General features: G+C 43.2%; 13 pseudogenes; all 13 read right to left on the bottom strand.

The window, feature by feature from the left end:
• Positions 1 to 929: 929 nt before the first annotated feature.
• LOC130285957 (U2 spliceosomal RNA) lies at positions 930 to 1,193 on the bottom strand (annotated as a pseudogene).
• Positions 1,194 to 2,644: 1,451 nt separating this feature from the next.
• LOC130288356 (U2 spliceosomal RNA) lies at positions 2,645 to 2,910 on the bottom strand (annotated as a pseudogene).
• Positions 2,911 to 4,369: 1,459 nt separating this feature from the next.
• On the bottom strand, positions 4,370 to 4,633 carry LOC130286585 (U2 spliceosomal RNA; annotated as a pseudogene).
• A 1,468-nt stretch (positions 4,634 to 6,101) lies between these two features.
• LOC130285946 (U2 spliceosomal RNA) lies at positions 6,102 to 6,365 on the bottom strand (annotated as a pseudogene).
• Positions 6,366 to 7,840: 1,475 nt separating this feature from the next.
• Positions 7,841 to 8,104, bottom strand: LOC130287792 (U2 spliceosomal RNA; annotated as a pseudogene).
• A 1,411-nt stretch (positions 8,105 to 9,515) lies between these two features.
• LOC130289368 (U2 spliceosomal RNA) lies at positions 9,516 to 9,780 on the bottom strand (annotated as a pseudogene).
• A 1,471-nt stretch (positions 9,781 to 11,251) lies between these two features.
• LOC130289450 (U2 spliceosomal RNA) lies at positions 11,252 to 11,517 on the bottom strand (annotated as a pseudogene).
• A 1,467-nt stretch (positions 11,518 to 12,984) lies between these two features.
• Positions 12,985 to 13,249, bottom strand: LOC130288583 (U2 spliceosomal RNA; annotated as a pseudogene).
• A 1,458-nt stretch (positions 13,250 to 14,707) lies between these two features.
• On the bottom strand, positions 14,708 to 14,971 carry LOC130289208 (U2 spliceosomal RNA; annotated as a pseudogene).
• Positions 14,972 to 16,429: 1,458 nt separating this feature from the next.
• On the bottom strand, positions 16,430 to 16,695 carry LOC130289250 (U2 spliceosomal RNA; annotated as a pseudogene).
• A 1,424-nt stretch (positions 16,696 to 18,119) lies between these two features.
• On the bottom strand, positions 18,120 to 18,383 carry LOC130287448 (U2 spliceosomal RNA; annotated as a pseudogene).
• A 1,463-nt stretch (positions 18,384 to 19,846) lies between these two features.
• LOC130287447 (U2 spliceosomal RNA) lies at positions 19,847 to 20,110 on the bottom strand (annotated as a pseudogene).
• A 1,464-nt stretch (positions 20,111 to 21,574) lies between these two features.
• On the bottom strand, positions 21,575 to 21,838 carry LOC130287446 (U2 spliceosomal RNA; annotated as a pseudogene).
• Between the last annotated feature and the right edge of the window lie 1,165 nt (positions 21,839 to 23,003).

The raw sequence follows: 23,003 nt of genomic DNA, 5'->3' as shown, positions 1-23,003 counted from the left end.
CCTATGTGTTAGCTCACACATCACTTGGGTATCCATGGTAACTACCACAACATGGTCATCTGCAGTTTACATCTAGCCCGTGGCATTGAATGGCATTTTAAAAGTGCTAAGGGTCCTGGTGCAATAATCCTCCCATGAGGATCAGCCTCAACGGCTTTGTAGATTGCACTCATGTCAGCAACTCCATATACATTTTTTTTTCTTCATGCTTCTTTCTTCATCCTTTTTTCTTTCTGTCATTCAGACTTTCATTCATTCGATCTCTCTCACTCACTTGCTTTAACTCATTTGTTCTCACTCACTCACTCAATCACTCACTCACTCATTCACTCTCACTCACTCTCACTCTCTCACTCACTCGCTCACTAAGTCAGTCTCTCTCTCTCTCTCTCTTTTTCTTTTTATATATATTTTTTTCCGTCTTCTTCTTCTTCTTCAGACCCTGTCATAGCACTAATGCCTTTCCAATACCACCAGCAGATGGAGACACTCCATTGCAACATTGGTTGTGAGCAGCAGTTTCTAAAAACAAATGCCTCATGGCGGATTTCCCATCCATCAATGGATGGTAAATTTTGTTTTTATCATTCACTGACCACAGAAACCAATGCATGGTCAAGCAACAGCAATGACACACCCTTGTGTATAGGCATGAGACCCTCATGTCATTTAACAGGATTCAGCACCACCCACAAGACAGCTACCTGTCATGTCATGTCAAACCTGCACAGGTGTGCTAGATTATTATTATTTAGTTTTATTTTATTTTTTTACACCAATCAGTGTGCAAACATGGTCATTAAAATGCTAAATGAATAGACGTTCATAAACCAGTCAGTGCAACTCATCATTTTGGTCTCCAATTCTCAAACTCAAATTCTTACCCACGGAGGATTAAATGAGAATCTTTCTTGTTTAACACTGGAATGGGGTGGTGCACTGTTCACTACCCGAAGATACTGCCACATCGGGTCAATGCATAGGGCGACAGAAGCAAGCTTCCAAATCAGCTCTCTTTCTCAAAAATCCATTTAATTTATGGTCCCCAGATAGGGAACGTATGTATCAGTATGTGCTTACAAGTCACCCAAGTGCAAGTATTCACACAAAAAAAAACGTGCCTCAGGATGCGATCTGTCACAAGATCCTTTCTTTTTTTACACTTGATCTAAGCCAAAAGGCCTAGAGGGGATAACCGGGAAAGGGGTGGACCCAACCATGTCCCCTTCATGAGCACTCACATTACTCATAGGAATGGAAGGAAGGCTGGCAGCCAACCAGCCTCCCATACACTTTCTGGGTGGGTGGCAGTCAGCCACCCATACATACATACAGCACAGGCTAAACCCACATCATCACTTAAAAAAAGGACAGGCGACCATTGCACTCTGATGGAGCATTTAGCAATGCAATCCATAGCCTGGCTTTTGCCTGAACCCCCATCACTCCTCCTCTTGCATATAAGACAATATTTCAGATCTGCATATGAAAACAACACGCCTACCTTTGTTGCACATAGCTGCCTGCCTGTCTCTAGTTACCCCACTGGCTGTAGCTGCGTCCCTTCCGACATGGAATAACACCAACTGTAACGATAAACTGAAAATTAACAGTATAAACCTGCATCATTTTGGACTCTGGTATTTGCTGAATCCGGGTGACCTGACAATCGATGGTGGTGCCGCTGGTGATTCTGGCCTTCTTGGAATCTGTTGGGCCTATGTGTTAGCTCACACATCACTTGGGTATCCATGGTAACTACCACAACATGGTCATCTGCAGTTTACATCTAGCCCGTGGCATTGAATGGCATTTTAAAAGTGCTAAGGGTCCTGGTGCAATAATCCTCCCATGAGGATCAGCCTCAACGGCTTTGTAGATTGCACTCATGTCAGCAACTCCATATACATTTTTTTTTCTTCATGCTTCTTTCTTCATCCTTTTTTCTTTCTGTCATTCAGACTTTCATTCATTCGATCTCTCTCACTCACTTGCTTTAACTCATTTGTTCTCACTCACTCACTCACTCAATCACTCACTCACTCATTCACTCTCACTCACTCTCACTCTCTCACTCACTTGCTCACTAAGTCAGTCTCTCTCTCTCTCTCTCTTTTTCTTTTTATATATATTTTTTTCCGTCTTCTTCTTCAGACCCTGTCATAGCACTAATGCCTTTCCAATACCACCAGCAGATGGAGACACTCCATTGCAACATTGGTTGTGAGCAGCAGTTTCTAAAAACAAATGCCTCATGGCGGATTTCCCATCCATCAATGGATGGTAAATTTTGTTTTTATCATTCACTGACCACAGAAACCAATGCATGGTCAAGCAACAGCAATGACACACCCTTGTGTATAGGCATGAGACCCTCATGTCATTTAACAGGATTCAGCACCACCCACAAGACAGCTACCTGTCATGTCATGTCAAACCTGCACAGGTGTGCTAGATTATTATTATTTAGTTTTATTTTATTTTTTTACACAAATCAGTGTGCAAACATGGTCATTAAAACGCTAAATGAATAAACGTTCATAAACCAGTCAGTGCAACTCATCATTTTGGTCTCCAATTCTCAAACTCAAATTCTCACCCACGGAGGATTAAATGAGAATCTTTCTTGTTTAACACTGGAATGGGGTGGTGCACTGTTCACTACCCGAAGATACTGCCACATCGGGTCAATGCATAGGGCGACAGAAGCAAGCTTCCAAATCAGCTCCCTTTCTCAAAAATCCATTTAATTTATGGTCCCCAGATAGGGAACGTATGTATCAGTATGTGCTCACAAGTCACCCAAGTGCAAGTATTCACACAAAAAAAAAAACGTGCCTCAGGATGCGATCTGTCGCAAGATCCTTTCTTTTTTTACACTTGATCTAAGCCAAAAGGCCTAGAGGGGATAACCGGGAAAGGGGTGGACCCAACCATGTCCCCTTCATGAGCACTCACATTACTCATAGGAATGGAAGGAAGGCTGGCAGCCAACCAGCCTCCCATACACTTTCTGGGTGGGTGGCAGTCAGCCACCCATACATACATACAGCACAGGCTAAACCCACATCATCACTTAAAAAAAGGACAGGCAACCATTGCACTCTGATGGAGCATTTAGCAATGCAATCCATAGCCTGGCTTTTGCCTGAACCCCCATCACTCCTCCTCTTGCATATAAGACGATATTTCAGATCTGCATATGAAAACAACACGCCTACCTTTGTTGCGCATAGCTGCCTGCCTGTCTCTAGTTACCCCACTGGCTGTAGCTGCGTCCCTTCCGACATGGAATAACACCAACTGTAACGATAAACTGAAAATTAACAGTATAAACCTGCATCATTTTGGACTCTGGTATTTGCTGAATCCGGGTGACCTGACAATCGATGGTGGTGCCGCTGGTGATTCTGGCCTTCTTGGAATCTGTTGGGCCTATGTGTTAGCTCACACATCACTTGGGTATCCATGGTAACTACCACAACATGGTCATCTGCAGTTTACATCTAGCCCGTGGCATTGAATGGCATTTTAAAAGTGCTAAGGGTCCTGGTGCAATAATCCTCCCATGAGGATCAGCCTCAACGGCTTTGTAGATTGCACTCATGTCAGCAACTCCATATACATTTTTTTTTCTTCATGCTTCTTTCTTCATCCTTTTTTCTTTCTGTCATTCAGACTTTCATTCATTCGATCTCTCTCACTCACTTGCTTTAACTCATTTGTTCTCACTCACTCACTCAATCACTCACTCACTCATTCACTCTCACTCACTCTCACTCTCTCACTCACTCGCTCACTAAGTCAGTCTCTCTCTCTCTCTCTCTTTTTCTTTTTATATATATTTTTTTCCGTCTTCTTCTTCTTCTTCTTCTTCAGACCCTGTCATAGCACTAATGCCTTTCCAATACCACCAGCAGATGGAGACACTCCATTGCAACATTGGTTGTGAGCAGCAGTTTCTAAAAACAAATGCCTCATGGCGGATTTCCCATCCATCAATGGATGGTAAATTTTGTTTTTATCATTCACTGACCACAGAAACCAATGCATGGTCAAGCAACAGCAATGACACACCCTTGTGTATAGGCATGAGACCCTCATGTCATTTAACAGGATTCAGCACCACCCACAAGACAGCTACCTGTCATGTCATGTCAAACCTGCACAGGTGTGCTAGATTATTATTATTTCGTTTTATTTTATTTTTTTACACCAATCAGTGTGCAAACATGGTCATTAAAACGCTAAATGAATAGACGTTCATAAACCAGTCAGTGCAACTCATCATTTTGGTCTCCAATTCTCAAACTCAAATTCTCACCCACGGAGGATTAAATGAGAATCTTTCTTGTTTAACACTGGAATGGGGTGGTGCACTGTTCACTACCCGAAGATACTGCCACATCGGGTCAATGCATAGGGCGACAGAAGCAAGCTTCCAAATCAGCTCCCTTTCTCAAAAATCCATTTAATTTATGGTCCCCAGATAGGGAACGTATGTATCAGTATGTGCTCACAAGTCACCCAAGTGCAAGTATTCACACAAAAAAAAACGTGCCTCAGGATGCGATCTGTCACAAGATCCTTTCTTTTTTTACACTTGATCTAAGCCAAAAGGCCTAGAGGGGATAACCGGGAAAGGGGTGGACCCAACCATGTCCCCTTCATGAGCACTCACATTACTCATAGGAATGGAAGGAAGGCTGGCAGCCAACCAGCCTCCCATACACTTTCTGGGTGGGTGGCAGTCAGCCACCCATACATACATACAGCACAGGCTAAACCCACATCATCACTTAAAAAAAGGACAGGCGACCATTGCACTCTGATGGAGCATTTAGCAATGCAATCCATAGCCTGGCTTTTGCCTGAACCCCCATCACTCCTCCTCTTGCATATAAGACAATATTTCAGATCTGCATATGAAAACAACACGCCTACCTTTGTTGCACATAGCTGCCTGCCTGTCTCTAGTTACCCCACTGGCTGTAGCTGCGTCCCTTCCGACATGGAATAACACCAACTGTAACGATAAACTGAAAATTAACAGTATAAACCTGCATCATTTTGGACTCTGGTATTTGCTGAATCCGGGTGACCTGACAATCGATGGTGGTGCCGCTGGTGATTCTGGCCTTCTTGGAATCTGTTGGGCCTATGTGTTAGCTCACACATCACTTGGGTATCCATGGTAACTACCACAACATGGTCATCTGCAGTTTACATCTAGCCCGTGGCATTGAATGGCATTTTAAAAGTGCTAAGGGTCCTGGTGCAATAATCCTCCCATGAGGATCAGCCTCAACGGCTTTGTAGATTGCACTCATGTCAGCAACTCCATATACATTTTTTTTTCTTCATGCTTCTTTCTTCATCCTTTTTTCTTTCTGTCATTCAGACTTTCATTCATTCGATCTCTCTCACTCACTTGCTTTAACTCATTTGTTCTCACTCACTCACTCACTCACTCAATCACTCACTCACTCATTCACTCTCACTCACTCTCACTCTCTCACTCACTCGCTCACTAAGTCAGTCTCTCTCTCTCTCTCTTTTTCTTTTTATATATATTTTTTTCCGTCTTCTTCTTCTTCTTCTTCTTCTTCAGACCCTGTCATAGCACTAATGCCTTTCCAATACCACCAGCAGATGGAGACACTCCATTGCAACATTGGTTGTGAGCAGCAGTTTCTAAAAACAAATGCCTCATGGCGGATTTCCCATCCATCAATGGATGGTAAATTTTGTTTTTATCATTCACTGACCACAGAAACCAATGCATGGTCAAGCAACAGCAATGACACACCCTTGTGTATAGGCATGAGACCCTCATGTCATTTAACAGGATTCAGCACCACCCACAAGACAGCTACCTGTCATGTCATGTCAAACCTGCACAGGTGTGCTAGATTATTATTATTTAGTTTTATTTTATTTTTTTACACCAATCAGTGTGCAAACATGGTCATTAAAATGCTAAATGAATAGACGTTCATAAACCAGTCAGTGCAACTCATCATTTTGGTCTCCAATTCTCAAACTCAAATTCTTACCCACGGAGGATTAAATGAGAATCTTTCTTGTTTAACACTGGAATGGGGTGGTGCACTGTTCACTACCCGAAGATACTGCCACATCGGGTCAATGCATAGGGCGACAGAAGCAAGCTTCCAAATCAGCTCTCTTTCTCAAAAATCCATTTAATTTATGGTCCCCAGATAGGGAACGTATGTATCAGTATGTGCTTACAAGTCACCCAAGTGCAAGTATTCACACAAAAAAAAACGTGCCTCAGGATGCGATCTGTCACAAGATCCTTTCTTTTTTTACACTTGATCTAAGCCAAAAGGCCTAGAGGGGATAACCGGGAAAGGGGTGGACCCAACCATGTCCCCTTCATGAGCACTCACATTACTCATAGGAATGGAAGGAAGGCTGGCAGCCAACCAGCCTCCCATACACTTTCTGGGTGGGTGGCAGTCAGCCACCCATACATACATACAGCACAGGCTAAACCCACATCATCACTTAAAAAAAGGACAGGCGACCATTGCACTTTGATGGAGCATTTAGCAATGCAATCCATAGCCTGGCTTTTGCCTGAACCCCCATCACTCCTCCTCTTGCATATAAGACAATATTTCAGATCTGCATATGAAAACAACACGCCTACCTTTGTTGCACATAGCTGCCTGCCTGTCTCTAGTTACCCCACTGGCTGTAGCTGCGTCCCTTCCGACATGGAATAACACCAACTGTAACGATAAACTGAAAATTAACAGTATAAACCTGCATCATTTTGGACTCTGGTATTTGCTGAATCCGGGTGACCTGACAATCGATGGTGGTGCCGCTGGTGATTCTGGCCTTCTTGGAATCTGTTGGGCCTATGTGTTAGCTCACACATCACTTGGGTATCCATGGTAACTACCACAACATGGTCATCTGCAGTTTACATCTAGCCCGTGGCATTGAATGGCATTTTAAAAGTGCTAAGGGTCCTGGTGCAATAATCCTCCCATGAGGATCAGCCTCAACGGCTTTGTAGATTGCACTCATGTCAGCAACTCCATATACATTTTTTTTTCTTCATGCTTCTTTCTTCATCCTTTTTTCTTTCTGTCATTCAGACTTTCATTCATTCGATCTCTCTCACTCACTTGCTTTAACTCATTTGTTCTCACTCACTCACTCACTCACTCACTCACTCAATCACTCACTCACTCATTCACTCTCACTCACTTTCACTCTCTCACTCACTCGCTCACTAAGTCAGTCTCTCTCTCTCTCTCTCTTTTTCTTTTTATATATATTTTTTTCCGTCTTCTTCTTCTTCTTCTTCTTCAGACCCTTTCATAGCACTAATGCCTTTCCAAAACCACCAGCAGATGGAGACACTCCATTGCAACATTGGTTGTGAGCAGCAGTTTCTAAAAACAAATGCCTCATGGCGGATTTCCCATCCATCAATGGATGGTAAATTTTGTTTTTATCATTCACTGACCACAGAAACCAATGCATGGTCAAGCAACAGCAATGACACACCCTTGTGTATAGGCATGAGACCCTCATGTCATTTAACAGGATTCAGCACCATCCACAAGACAGCTACCTGTCATGTCATGTCAAACCTGCACAGGTGTGCTAGATTATTATTATTTAGTTTTATTTTATTTTTTTACACCAATCAGTGTGCAAACATGGTCATTAAAACGCCAAATGAATAGACGTTCATAAACCAGTCAGTGCAACTCATCATTTTGGTCTCCAATTCTCAAACTCAAATTCTCACCCACGGAGGATTAAATGAGAATCTTTCTTGTTTAACACTGGAATGGGGTGGTGCACTGTTCACTACCCGAAGATACTGCCACATCGGGTCAATGCATAGGGCGACAGAAGCAAGCTTCCAAATCAGCTCCCTTTCTCAAAAATCCATTTAATTTATGGTCCCCAGATAGGGAACGTATGTATCAGTATGTGCTCACAAGTCACCCAAGTGCAAGTATTCACACAAAAAAAAACGTGCCTCAGGATGCGATCTGTCGCAAGATCCCTTCTTTTTTTACACTTGATCTAAGCCAAAAGGCCTAGAGGGGATAACCGGGAAAGGGGAGGACCCAACCATGTCCCCTTCATGAGCACTCACATTACTCATAGGAATGGAAGGAAGGCTGGCAGCCAACCAGCCTCCCATACACTTTCTGGGTGGGTGGCAGTCAGCCACCCATACATACATACAGCACAGGCTAAACCCACATCATCACTTAAAAAAAGGACAGGCGACCATTGCACTCTGATGGAGCATTTAGCAATGCAATCCATAGCCTGGCTTTTGCCTGAACCCCCATCACTCCTCCTCTTGCATATAAGACAATATTTCAGATCTGCATATGAAAACAACACGCCTACCTTTGTTGCACATAGCTGCCTGCCTGTCTCTAGTTACCCCACTGGCTGTAGCTGCGTCCCTTCCGACATGGAATAACACCAACTGTAACGATAAACTGAAAATTAACAGTATAAACATGCATCATTTTGGACTCTGGTATTTGCTGAATCCGGGTGACCTGACAATCGATGGTGGTGCCGCTGGTGATTCTGGCCTTCTTGGAATCTGTTGGGCCTATGTGTTAGCTCACACATCACTTGGGTATCCATGGTAACTACCACAACATGGTCATCTGCAGTTTACATCTAGCCCGTGGCATTGAATGGCATTTTAAAAGTGCTAAGGGTCCTGGTGCAATAATCCTCCCATGAGGATCAGCCTCAACGGCTTTGTAGATTGCACTCATGTCAGCAACTCCATATACATTTTTTTTTCTTCATGCTTCTTTCTTCATCCTTTTTTCTTTCTGTCATTCAGACTTTCATTCATTCGATCTCTCTCACTCACTTGCTTTAACTCATTTGTTCTCACTCACTCTCACTCTCTCACTCACTCGCTCACTAAGTCAATCTCTCTCTCTCTTTTTCTTTTTATATATATTTTTTTCCGTCTTCTTCTTCTTCTTCTTCAGACCCTGTCATAGCACTAATGCCTTTCCAATACCACCAGCAGATGGAGACACTCCATTGCAACATTGGTTGTGAGCAGCAGTTTCTAAAAACAAATGCCTCATGGCGGATTTCCCATCCATCAATGGATGGTAAATTTTGTTTTTATCATTCACTGACCACAGAAACCAATGCATGGTCAAGCAACAGCAATGACACACCCTTGTGTATAGGCATGAGACCCTCATGTCATTTAACAGGATTCAGCACCACCCACAAGACAGCTACCTGTCATGTCATGTCAAACCTGCACAGGTGTGCTAGATTATTATTATTTAGTTTTATTTTATTTTTTACACCAATCAGTGTGCAAACATGGTCATTAAAACGCTAAATGAATAGACGTTCATAAACCAGTCAGTGCAACTCATCATTTTGGTCTCCAATTCTCAAACTCAAATTCTCACCCACGGAGGATTAAATGAGAATCTTTCTTGTTTAACACTGGAATGGGGTGGTGCACTGTTCACTACCCGAAGATACTGCCACATCGGGTCAATGCATAGGGCGACAGAAGCAAGCTTCCAAATCAGCTCCCTTTCTCAAAAATCCATTTTATTTATGGTCCCCAGATAGGGAACGTATGTATCAGTATGTGCTCACAAGTCACCCAAGTGCAAGTATTCACACAAAAAAAAAACGTGCCTCAGGATGCGATCTGTCGCAAGATCCTTTCTTTTTTTACACTTGATCTAAGCCAAAAGGCCTAGAGGGGATAACCGGGAAAGGGGTGGACCCAACCATGTCCCCTTCATGAGCACTCACATTACTCATAGGAATGGAAGGAAGGCTGGCAGCCAACCAGCCTCCCATACACTTTCTGGGTGGGTGGCAGTCAGCCACCCATACATACATACAGCACAGGCTAAACCCACATCATCACTTAAAAAAAGGACAGGCGACCATTGCACTCTGATGGAGCATTTAGCAATGCAATCCATAGCCTGGCTTTTGCCTGAACCCCCATCACTCCTCCTCTTGCATATAAGACAATATTTCAGATCTGCATATGAAAACAACACGCCTACCTTTGTTGCACATAGCTGCCTGCCTGTCTCTAGTTACCCCACTGGCTGTAGCTGCGTCCCTTCCGACATGGAATAACACCAACTGTAACGATAAACTGAAAATTAACAGTATAAACCTGCATCATTTTGGACTCTGGTATTTGCTGAATCCGGGTGACCTGACAATCGATGGTGGTGCCGCTGGTGATTCTGGCCTTCTTGGAATCTGTTGGGCCAATGTGTTAGCTCACACATCACTTGGGTATCCATGGTAACTACCACAACATGGTCATCTGCAGTTTACATCTAGCCCGTGGCATTGAATGGCATTTTAAAAGTGCTAAGGGTCCTGGTGCAATAATCCTCCCATGAGGATCAGCCTCAACGGCTTTGTAGATTGCACTCATGTCAGCAACTCCATATACATTTTTTTTTCTTCATGCTTCTTTCTTCATCCTTTTTTCTTTCTGTCATTCAGACTTTCATTCATTCGATCTCTCTCACTCACTTGCTTTAACTCATTTGTTCTCACTCACTCACTCACTCACTCAATCACTCACTCACTCATTCACTCTCACTCACTCTCACTCTCTCACTCACTCGCTCACTAAGTCAGTCTCTCTCTCTCTTTTTCTTTTTATATATATATGTTTTTTTCCGTCTTCTTCTTCTTCTTCTTCTTCTTCAGACCCTGTCATAGCACTAATGCCTTTCCAATACCACCAGCAGATGGAGACACTCCATTGCAACATTGGTTGTGAGCAGCAGTTTCTAAAAACAAATGCCTCATGGCGGATTTCCCATCCATCAATGGATGGTAAATTTTGTTTTTATCATTCACTGACCACAGAAACCAATGCATGGTCAAGCAACAGCAATGACACACCCTTGTGTATAGGCATGAGACCCTCATGTCATTTAACAGGATTCAGCACCACCCACAAGACAGCTACCTGTCATGTCATGTCAAACCTGCACAGGTGTGCTAGATTATTATTATTATTTAGTTTTATTTTATTTTTTTACACCAATCAGTGTGCAAACATGGTCATTAAAACGCTAAATGAATAGACGTTCATAAACCAGTCAGTGCAACTCATCATTTTGGTCTCCAATTCTCAAACTCAAATTCTCACCCACGGAGGATTAAATGAGAATCTTTCTTGTTTAACACTGGAATGGGGTGGTGCACTGTTCACTACCCGAAGATACTGCCACATCGGGTCAATGCATAGGGCGACAGAAGCAAGCTTCCAAATCAGCTCCCTTTCTCAAAAATCCATTTCATTTATGGTCCCCAGATAGGGAACGTATGTATCAGTATGTGCTCACAAGTCACCCAAGTGCAAGTATTCACACAAAAAAAAAAACGTGCCTCAGGATGCGATCTGTCGCAAGATCCTTTCTTTTTTTACACTTGATCTAAGCCAAAAGGCCTAGAGGGGATAACCGGGAAAGGGGTGGACCCAACCATGTCCCCTTCATGAGCACTCACATTACTCATAGGAATGGAAGGAAGGCTGGCAGCAAACCAGCCTCCCATACACTTTCTGGGTGGGTGGCAGTCAGCCACCCATACATACATACAGCACAGGCTAAACCCACATCATCACTTAAAAAAAGGACAGGCGACCATTGCACTCTGATGGAGCATTTAGCAATGCAATCCATAGCCTGGCTTTTGCCTGAACCCCCATCACTCCTCCTCTTGCATATAAGACAATATTTCAGATCTGCATATGAAAACAACACGCCTACCTTTGTTGCACATAGCTGCCTGCCTGTCTCTAGTTACCCCACTGGCTGTAGCTGCGTCCCTTCCGACATGGAATAACACCAACTGTAACGATAAACTGAAAATTAACAGTATAAACCTGCATCATTTTGGACTCTGGTATTTGCTGAATCCGGGTGACCTGACAATCGATGGTGGTGCCGCTGGTGATTCTGGCCTTCTTGGAATCTGTTGGGCCTATGTGTTAGCTCACACATCACTTGGGTATCCATGGTAACTACCACAACATGGTCATCTGCAGTTTACATCTAGCCCGTGGCATTGAATGGCATTTTAAAAGTGCTAAGGGTCCTGGTGCAATAATCCTCCCATGAGGATCAGCCTCAACGGCTTTGTAGATTGCACTCATGTCAGCAACTCCATATACATTTTTTTTTCTTCATGCTTCTTTCTTCATCCTTTTTTCTTTCTGTCATTCAGACTTTCATTCATTCGATCTCTCTCACTCACTTGCTTTAACTCATTTGTTCTCACTCACTCACTCACTCACTCAATCACTCACTCACTCATTCACTCTCACTCACTTTCACTCTCTCACTCACTCGCTCACTAAGTCAGTCTCTCTCTCTCTCTCTCTTTTTCTTTTTATATATATTTTTTTCCGTCTTCTTCTTCTTCTTCTTCTTCAGACCCTTTCATAGCACTAATGCCTTTCCAAAACCACCAGCAGATGGAGACACTCCATTGCAACATTGGTTGTGAGCAGCAGTTTCTAAAAACAAATGCCTCATGGCGGATTTCCCATCCATCAATGGATGGTAAATTTTGTTTTTATCATTCACTGACCACAGAAACCAATGCATGGTCAAGCAACAGCAATGACACACCCTTGTGTATAGGCATGAGACCCTCATGTCATTTAACAGGATTCAGCACCATCCACAAGACAGCTACCTGTCATGTCATGTCAAACCTGCACAGGTGTGCTAGATTATTATTATTTAGTTTTATTTTATTTTTTTACACCAATCAGTGTGCAAACATGGTCATTAAAACGCTAAATGAATAGACGTTCATAAACCAGTCAGTGCAACTCATCATTTTGGTCTCCAATTCTCAAACTCAAATTCTCACCCACGGAGGATTAAATGAGAATCTTTCTTGTTTAACACTGGAATGGGGTGGTGCACTGTTCACTACCCGAAGATACTGCCACATCGGGTCAATGCATAGGGCGACAGAAGCAAGCTTCCAAATCAGCTCCCTTTCTCAAAAATCCATTTAATTTATGGTCCCCAGATAGGGAACGTATGTATCAGTATGTGCTCACAAGTCACCCAAGTGCAAGTATTCACACAAAAAAAAACGTGCCTCAGGATGCGATCTGTCGCAAGATCCTTTCTTTTTTTTACACTTGATCTAAGCCAAAAGGCCTAGAGGGGATAACCGGGAAAGGGGAGGACCCAACCATGTCCCCTTCATGAGCACTCACATTACTCATAGGAATGGAAGGAAGGCTGGCAGCCAACCAGCCTCCCATACACTTTCTGGGTGGGTGGCAGTCAGCCACCCATACATACATACAGCACAGGCTAAACCCACATCATCACTTAAAAAAAGGACAGGCGACCATTGCACTCTGATGGAGCATTTAGCAATGCAATCCATAGCCTGGCTTTTGCCTGAACCCCCATCACTCCTCCTCTTGCATATAAGACAATATTTCAGATCTGCATATGAAAACAACACGCCTACCTTTGTTGCACATAGCTGCCTGCCTGTCTCTAGTTACCCCACTGGCTGTAGCTGCGTCCCTTCCGACATGGAATAACACCAACTGTAACGATAAACTGAAAATTAACAGTATAAACCTGCATCATTTTGGACTCTGGTATTTGCTGAATCCGGGTGACCTGACAATCGATGGTGGTGCCGCTGGTGATTCTGGCCTTCTTGGAATCTGTTGGGCCTATGTGTTAGCTCACACATCACTTGGGTATCCATGGTAACTACCACAACATGGTCATCTGCAGTTTACATCTAGCCCGTGGCATTGAATGGCATTTTAAAAGTGCTAAGGGTCCTGGTGCAATAATCCTCCCATGAGGATCAGCCTCAACGGCTTTGTAGATTGCACTCATGTCAGCAACTCCATATACATTTTTTTTTCTTCATGCTTCTTTCTTCATCCTTTTTTCTTTCTGTCATTCAGACTTTCATTCATTCGATCCCTCTCACTCACTCACTCACTCAATCACTCACTAACTCATTCACTCTCACTCACTCTCACTCACTCTCACTCTCTCACTCACTCGCTCACTAAGTCAGTCTCTCTTTCTCTCTCTCTTTTTCTTTTTATATATATTTTTTTCCGTCTTCTTCTTCTTCTTCTTCTTCTTCTTCTTCTTCAGACCCTGTCATAGCACTAATGCCTTTCCAATACCACCAGCAGATGGAGACACTCCATTGCAACATTGGTTGTGAGCAGCAGTTTCTAAAAACAAATGCCTCATGGCGGATTTCCCATCCATCAATGGATGGTAAATTTTGTTTTTATCATTCACTGACCACAGAAACCAATGCATGGTCAAGCAACAGCAATGACACACCCTTGTGTATAGGCATGAGACCCTCATGTCATTTAACAGGATTCAGCACCACCCACAAGACAGCTACCTGTCATGTCATGTCAAACCTGCACAGGTGTGCTAGATTATTATTATTTAGTTTTATTTTATTTTTTTTACACCAATCAGTGTGCAAACATGGTCATTAAAACGCTAAATGAATAGACGTTCATAAACCAGTCAGTGCAACTCATCATTTTGGTCTCCAATTCTCAAACTCAAATTCTCACCCACGGAGGATTAAATGAGAATCTTTCTTGTTTAACACTGGAATGGGGTGGTGCACTGTTCACTACCCGAAGATACTGCCACATCGGGTCAATGCATAGGGCGACAGAAGCAAGCTTCCAAATCAGCTCCCTTTCTCAAAAATCCATTTAATTTATGGTCCCCAGATAGGGAACGTATGTATCAGTATGTGCTCACAAGTCACCCAAGTGCAAGTATTCACACAAAAAAAACCGTGCCTCAGGATGCGATCTGTCGCAAGATCCTTTCTTTTTTTACACTTGATCTAAGCCAAAAGGCCTAGAGAGGATAACCGGGAAAGGGGTGGACCCAACCATGTCCCCTTCATGAGCACTCACATTACTCGTAGGAATGGAAGGAAGGCTGGCAACAAACCAGCCTCCCATAAACTTTCTGGGTGGGTGGCAGTCAGCCACCCATACATACATACAGCACAGGCTAAACCCACATCATCACTTAAAAAAAGGACAGGCGACCATTGCACTCTGATGGAGCATTTAGCAATGCAATCCATAGCCTGGCTTTTGCCTGAACCCCCATCACTCCTCCTCTTGCATATAAGACAATATTTCAGATCTGCATATGAAAACAACACGCCTACCTTTGTTGCACATAGCTGCCTGCCTGTCTCTAGTTACCCCACTGGCTGTAGCTGCGTCCCTTCCGACATGGAATAACACCAACTGTAACGATAAACTGAAAATTAACAGTATAAACCTGCATCATTTTGGACTCTGGTATTTGCTGAATCCGGGTGACCTGACAATCGATGGTGGTGCCGCTGGTGATTCTGGCCTTCTTGGAATCTGTTGGGCCTATGTGTTAGCTCACACATCACTTGGGTATCCATGGTAACTACCACAACATGGTCATCTGCAGTTTACATCTAGCCCGTGGCATTGAATGGCATTTTAAAAGTGCTAAGGGTCCTGGTGCAATAATCCTCCCATGAGGATCAGCCTCAACGGCTTTGTAGATTGCACTCATGTCAGCAACTCCATATACATTTTTTTTTCTTCATGCTTCTTTCTTCATCCTTTTTTCTTTCTGTCATTCAGACTTTCATTCATTCGATCTCTCTCACTCACTTGCTTTAACTCATTTGTTCTCACTCACTCACTCACTCACTCACTCATTCACTCTCACTCACTTTCACTCTCTCACTCACTCGCTCACTAAGTCAGTCTCTCTCTCTCTCTCTCTTTTTCTTTTTATATATATTTTTTTCCGTCTTCTTCTTCTTCTTCTTCTTCTTCAGACCCTTTCATAGCACTAATGCCTTTCCAATACCACCAGCAGATGGAGACACTCCATTGCAACATTGGTTGTGAGCAGCAGTTTCTAAAAACAAATGCCTCATGGCGGATTTCCCATCCATCAATGGATGGTAAATTTTGTTTTTATCATTCACTGACCACAGAAACCAATGCATGGTCAAGCAACAGCAATGACACACCCTTGTGTATAGGCATGAGACCCTCATGTCATTTAACAGGATTCAGCACCATCCACAAGACAGCTACCTGTCATGTCATGTCAAACCTGCACAGGTGTGCTAGATTATTATTATTTCGTTTTATTTTATTTTTTTACACCAATCAGTGTGCAAACATGGTCATTAAAACGCTAAATGAATAGACGTTCATAAACCAGTCAGTGCAACTCATCATTTTGGTCTCCAATTCTCAAACTCAAATTCTCACCCACGGAGGATTAAATGAGAATCTTTCTTGTTTAACACTGGAATGGGGTGGTGCACTGTTCACTACCCGAAGATACTGCCACATCGGGTCAATGCATAGGGCGACAGAAGCAAGCTTCCAAATCAGCTCCCTTTCTCAAAAATCCATTTAATTTATGGTCCCCAGATAGGGAACGTATGTATCAGTATGTGCTCACAAGTCACCCAAGTGCAAGTATTCACACAAAAAAAAAAACGTGCCTCAGGATGCGATCTGTCGCAAGATCCTTTCTTTTTTTACACTTGATCTAAGCCAAAAGGCCTAGAGAGGATAACCGGGAAAGGGGAGGACCCAACCATGTCCCCTTCATGAGCACTCACATTACTCATAGGAATGGAAGGAAGGCTGGCAGCCAACCAGCCTCCCATACACTTTCTGGGTGGGTGGCAGTCAGCCACCCATACATACATACAGCACAGGCTAAACCCACATCATCACTTAAAAAAAGGACAGGCGACCATTGCACTCTGATGGAGCATTTAGCAATGCAATCCATAGCCTGGCTTTTGCCTGAACCCCCATCACTCCTCCTCTTGCATATAAGACAATATTTCAGATCTGCATATGAAAACAACACGCCTACCTTTGTTGCACATAGCTGCCTGCCTGTCTCTAGTTACCCCACTGGCTGTAGCTGCGTCCCTTCCGACATGGAATAACACCAACTGTAACGATAAACTGAAAATTAACAGTATAAACCTGCATCATTTTGGACTCTGGTATTTGCTGAATCCGGGTGACCTGACAATCGATGGTGGTGCCACTGGTGATTCTGGCCTTCTTGGAATCTGTTGGGCCTATGTGTTAGCTCACACATCACTTGGGTATCCATGGTAACTACCACAACATGGTCATCTGCAGTTTACATCTAGCCCGTGGCATTGAATGGCATTTTAAAAGTGCTAAGGGTCCTGGTGCAATAATCCTCCCATGAGGATCAGCCTCAACGGCTTTGTAGATTGCACTCATGTCAGCAACTCCATATACATTTTTTTTTCTTCATGCTTCTTTCTTCATCCTTTTTTCTTTCTGTCATTCAGACTTTCATTCATTCGATCTCTCTCACTCACTCACTCACTCACTCAATCACTCACTCACTCATTCACTCTCACTCACTCTCACACTAAGTCAGTCTCTCTCTCTCTCTCTCTTTTTCTTTTTATATATATTTTTTTCCGTCTTCTTCTTCTTCTTCTTCTTCTTCAGACCCTGTCATAGCACTAATGCCTTTCCATTACCACCAGCAGATGGAGACACTCCATTGCAACATTGGTTGTGAGCAGCAGTTTCTAAAAACAAATGCCTCATGGCGGATTTCCCATCCATCAATGGATGGTAAATTTTGTTTTTATCATTCACTGACCACAGAAACCAATGCATGGTCAAGCAACAGCAATGACACACCCTTGTGTATAGGCATGAGACCCTCATGTCATTTAACAGGATTCAGCACCACCCACAAGACAGCTACCTGTCATGTCATGTCAAACCTGCACAGGTGTGCTAGATTATTATTATTTAGTTTTATTTTATTTTTTTACACCAATCAGTGTGCAAACATGGTCATTAAAACGCTAAATGAATAGACGTTCATAAACCAGTCAGTGCAACTCATCATTTTGGTCTCCAATTCTCAAACTCAAATTCTCACCCACGGAGGATTAAATGAGAATCTTTCTTGTTTAACACTGGAATGGGGTGGTGCACTGTTCACTACCCGAAGATACTGCCACATCGGGTCAATGCATAGGGCGACAGAAGCAAGCTTCCAAATCAGCTCCCTTTCTCAAAAATCCATTTAATTTATGGTCCCCAGATAGGGAACGTATGTATCAGTATGTGCTCACAAGTCACCCAAGTGCAAGTATTCACACAAAAAAAAACGTGCCTCAGGATGCGATCTGTCGCAAGATCCTTTCTTTTTTTACACTTGATCTAAGCCAAAAGGCCTAGAGGGGATAACCGGGAAAGGGGTGGACCCAACCATGTCCCCTTCATGAGCACTCACATTACTCATAGGAATGGAAGGAAGGCTGGCAGCCAACCAGCCTCCCATACACTTTCTGGGTGGGTGGCAGTCAGCCACCCATACATACATACAGCACAGGCTAAACCCACATCATCACTTAAAAAAAGGACAGGCGACCATTGCACTCTGATGGAGCATTTAGCAATGCAATCCATAGCCTGGCTTTTGCCTGAACCCCCATCACTCCTCCTCTTGCATATAAGACAATATTTCAGATCTGCATATGAAAACAACACGCCTACCTTTGTTGCACATAGCTGCCTGCCTGTCTCTAGTTACCCCACTGGCTGTAGCTGCGTCCCTTCCGACATGGAATAACACCAACTGTAACGATAAACTGAAAATTAACAGTATAAACCTGCATCATTTTGGACTCTGGTATTTGCTGAATCCGGGTGACCTGACAATCGATGGTGGTGCCGCTGGTGATTCTGGCCTTCTTGGAATCTGTTGGGCCTATGTGTTAGCTCACACATCACTTGGGTATCCATGGTAACTACCACAACATGGTCATCTGCAGTTTACATCTAGCCCGTGGCATTGAATGGCATTTTAAAAGTGCTAAGGGTCCTGGTGCAATAATCCTCCCATGAGGATCAGCCTCAACGGCTTTGTAGATTGCACTCATGTCAGCAACTCCATATACATTTTTTTTTCTTCATGCTTCTTTCTTCATCCTTTTTTCTTTCTGTCATTCAGACTTTCATTCATTCGATCTCTCTCACTCACTTGCTTTAACTCATTTGTTCTCACTCACTCACTCACTCACTCAATCACTCACTCACTCATTCACTCTCACTCACTCTCTCACTCACTCGCTCACTAAGTCAGTCTCTCTCTCTCTCTTTTTCTTTTTATATATATTTTTTTCCGTCTTCTTCTTCTTCTTCTTCTTCTTCTTCAGACCCTTTCATAGCACTAATGCCTTTCCAATACCACCAGGAGATGGAGACACTCCATTGCAACATTGGTTGTGAGCAGCAGTTTCTAAAAACAAATGCCTCATGGCGGATTTCCCATCCATCAATGGATGGTAAATTTTGTTTTTATCATTCACTGACCACAGAAACCAATGCATGGTCAAGCAACAGCAATGACACACCCTTGTGTATAGGCATGAGACCCTCATGTCATTTAACAGGATTCAGCACCACCCACAAGACAGCTACCTGTCATGTCATGTCAAACCTGCACAGGTGTGCTAGATTATTATTATTTAGTTTTATTTTATTTTTTTACACCAATCAGTGTGCAAACATGGTCATTAAAACGCTAAATGAATAGACGTTCATAAACCAGTCAGTGCAACTCATCATTTTGGTCTCCAATTCTCAAACTCAAATTCTCACCCACGGAGGATTAAATGAGAATCTTTCTTGTTTAACACTGGAATGGGGTGGTGCACTGTTCACTACCCGAAGATACTGCCACATCGGGTCAATGCATAGGGCGACAGAAGCAAGCTTCCAAATCAGCTCCCTTTCTCAAAAATCCATTTAATTTATGGTCCCCAGATAGGGAACGTATGTATCAGTATGTGCTCACAAGTCACCCAAGTGCAAGTATTCACACAAAAAAAAACGTGCCTCAGGATGCGATCTGTCGCAAGATCCTTTCTTTTTTTACACTTGATCTAAGCCAAAAGGCCTAGAGGGGATAACCGGGAAAGGGGTGGACCCAACCATGTCCCCTTCATGAGCACTCACATTACTCATAGGAATGGAAGGAAGGCTGGCAGCCAACCAGCCTCCCATACACTTTCTGGGTGGGTGGCAGTCAGCCACCCATACATACATACAGCACAGGCTAAACCCACATCATCACTTAAAAAAAGGACAGGCGACCATTGCACTCTGATGGAGCATTTAGCAATGCAATCCATAGCCTGGCTTTTGCCTGAACCCCCATCACTCCTCCTCTTGCATATAAGACAATATTTCAGATCTGCATATGAAAACAACACGCCTACCTTTGTTGCACATAGCTGCCTGCCTGTCTCTAGTTACCCCACTGGCTGTAGCTGCGTCCCTTCCGACATGGAATAACACCAACTGTAACGATAAACTGAAAATTAACAGTATAAACCTGCATCATTTTGGACTCTGGTATTTGCTGAATCCGGGTGACCTGACAATCGATGGTGGTGCCGCTGGTGATTCTGGCCTTCTTGGAATCTGTTGGGCCTATGTGTTAGCTCACACATCACTTGGGTATCCATGGTAACTACCACAACATGGTCATCTGCAGTTTACATCTAGCCCGTGGCATTGAATGGCATTTTAAAAGTGCTAAGGGTCCTGGTGCAATAATCCTCCCATGAGGATCAGCCTCAACGGCTTTGTAGATTGCACTCATGTCAGCAACTCCATATACATTTTTTTTTCTTCATGCTTCTTTCTTCATCCTTTTTTCTTTCTGTCATTCAGACTTTCATTCATTCGATCTCTCTCACTCACTTGCTTTAACTCATTTGTTCTCACTCACTCACTCACTCAATCACTCACTCACTCATTCACTCTCACTCACTCTCACTCTCTCACTCACTCGCTCACTAAGTCAGTCTCTCTCTCTCTCTCTTTTTCTTTTTATATATATTTTTTTCCGTCTTCTTCTTCTTCTTCTTCTTCTTCAGACCCTGTCATAGCACTAATGCCTTTCCAATACCACCAGCAGATGGAGACACTCCATTGCAACATTGGTTGTGAGCAGCAGTTTCTAAAAACAAATGCCTCATGGCGGATTTCCCATCCATCAATGGATGGTAAATTTTGTTTTTATCATTCACTGACCACAGAAACCAATGCATGGTCAAGCAACAGCAATGACACACCCTTGTGTATAGGCATGAGACCCTCATGTCATTTAACAGGATTCAGCACCACCCACAAGACAGCTACCTGTCATGTCATGTCAAACCTGCACAGGTGTGCTAGATTATTATTATTTAGTTTTATTTTATTTTTTTACACCAATCAGTGTGCAAACATGGTCATTAAAACGCTAAATGAATAGACGTTCATAAACCAGTCAGTGCAACTCATCATTTTGGTCTCCAATTCTCAAACTCAAATTCTCACCCACGGAGGATTAAATGAGAATCTTTCTTGTTTAACACTGGAATGGGGTGGTGCACTGTTCACTACCCGAAGATACTGCCACATCGGGTCAATGCATAGGGCGACAGAAGCAAGCTTCCAAATCAGCTCCCTTTCTCAAAAATCCATTTAATTTATGGTCCCCAGATAGGGAACGTATGTATCAGTATGTGCTCACAAGTCACCCAAGTGCAAGTATTCACACAAAAAAAAACGTGCCTCAGGATGCGATCTGTCGCAAGATCCTTTCTTTTTTTACACTTGATCTAAGCCAAAAGGCCTAGAGGGGATAACCAGGAAAGGGGTGGACCCAACCATGTCCCCTTCATGAGCACTCACATTACTCATAGGAATGGAAGGAGGGCTGGCAGCCAACCAGACTCCCATACACTCTCTGGGTGGGTGGCAGTCAGCCACCCATACATACATACATACAGCACAGGCTAAACCCACATCATCACTTAAAAAAAGGACAGGCGACCATTGCACTCTGATGGAGCATTTAGCAATGCAATCCATAGCCTGGCTTTGGCCTGAACACCCATCACTCCTCCTCTTGCATATAAGACAATATTTCAGATCTGCATATGAAAACAACACGCCTACCTTTGTTGCACATAGCTGCCTGCCTGTCTCTAGTTACCCCACTGGCTGTAGCTGCGTCCCTTCCGACATGGAATAACACCAACTGTAACGATAAACTGAAAATTAACAGTATAAACCTGCATCATTTTGGACTCTGGTATTTGCTGAATCCGGGTGACCTGACAATCGATGGTGGTGCCGCTGGTGATTCTGGCCTTCTTGGAATCTGTTGGGCCTATGTGTTAGCTCACACATCACTTGGGTATCCATGGTAACTACCACAACATGGTCATCTGCAGTTTACATCTAGCCCGTGGCATTGAATGGCATTTTAAAAGTGCTAAGGGTCCTGGTGCAATAATCCTCCCATGAGGATCAGCCTCAACGGCTTTGTAGATTGCACTCATGTCAGCAACTCCATATACATTTTTTTTTCTTCATGCTTCTTTCTTCATCCTTTTTTCTTTCTGTCATTCAGACTTTCATTCATTCGATCTCTCTCACTCACTTGCTTTAACTCATTTGTTCTCACTCACTCACTCACTCACTCAATCACTCACTCACTCACTCTCACTCACTCTCACTCTCTCACTCACTCGCTCACTAAGTCAGTCTCTCTCTCTCTCTCTTTTTCTTTTTATATATATTTTTTTCCGTCTTCTTCTTCTTCTTCTTCAGACCCTGTCATAGCACTAATGCCTTTCCAATACCACCAGCAGATGGAGACACTCCATTGCAACATTGGTTGTGAGCAGCAGTTTCTAAAAACAAATGCCTCATGGCGGATTTCCCATCCATCAATGGATGGTAAATTTTGTTTTTATCATTCACTGACCACAGAAACCAATGCATGGTCAAGCAACAGCAATGA

This window comes from Hyla sarda, chromosome 8 (genome assembly GCF_029499605.1).
Source record: "Hyla sarda isolate aHylSar1 chromosome 8, aHylSar1.hap1, whole genome shotgun sequence".
In the NCBI taxonomy this organism is placed as follows: domain Eukaryota; kingdom Metazoa; phylum Chordata; class Amphibia; order Anura; family Hylidae; genus Hyla; species Hyla sarda.
This window is presented reverse-complemented; position numbering and strand designations above follow the sequence as displayed.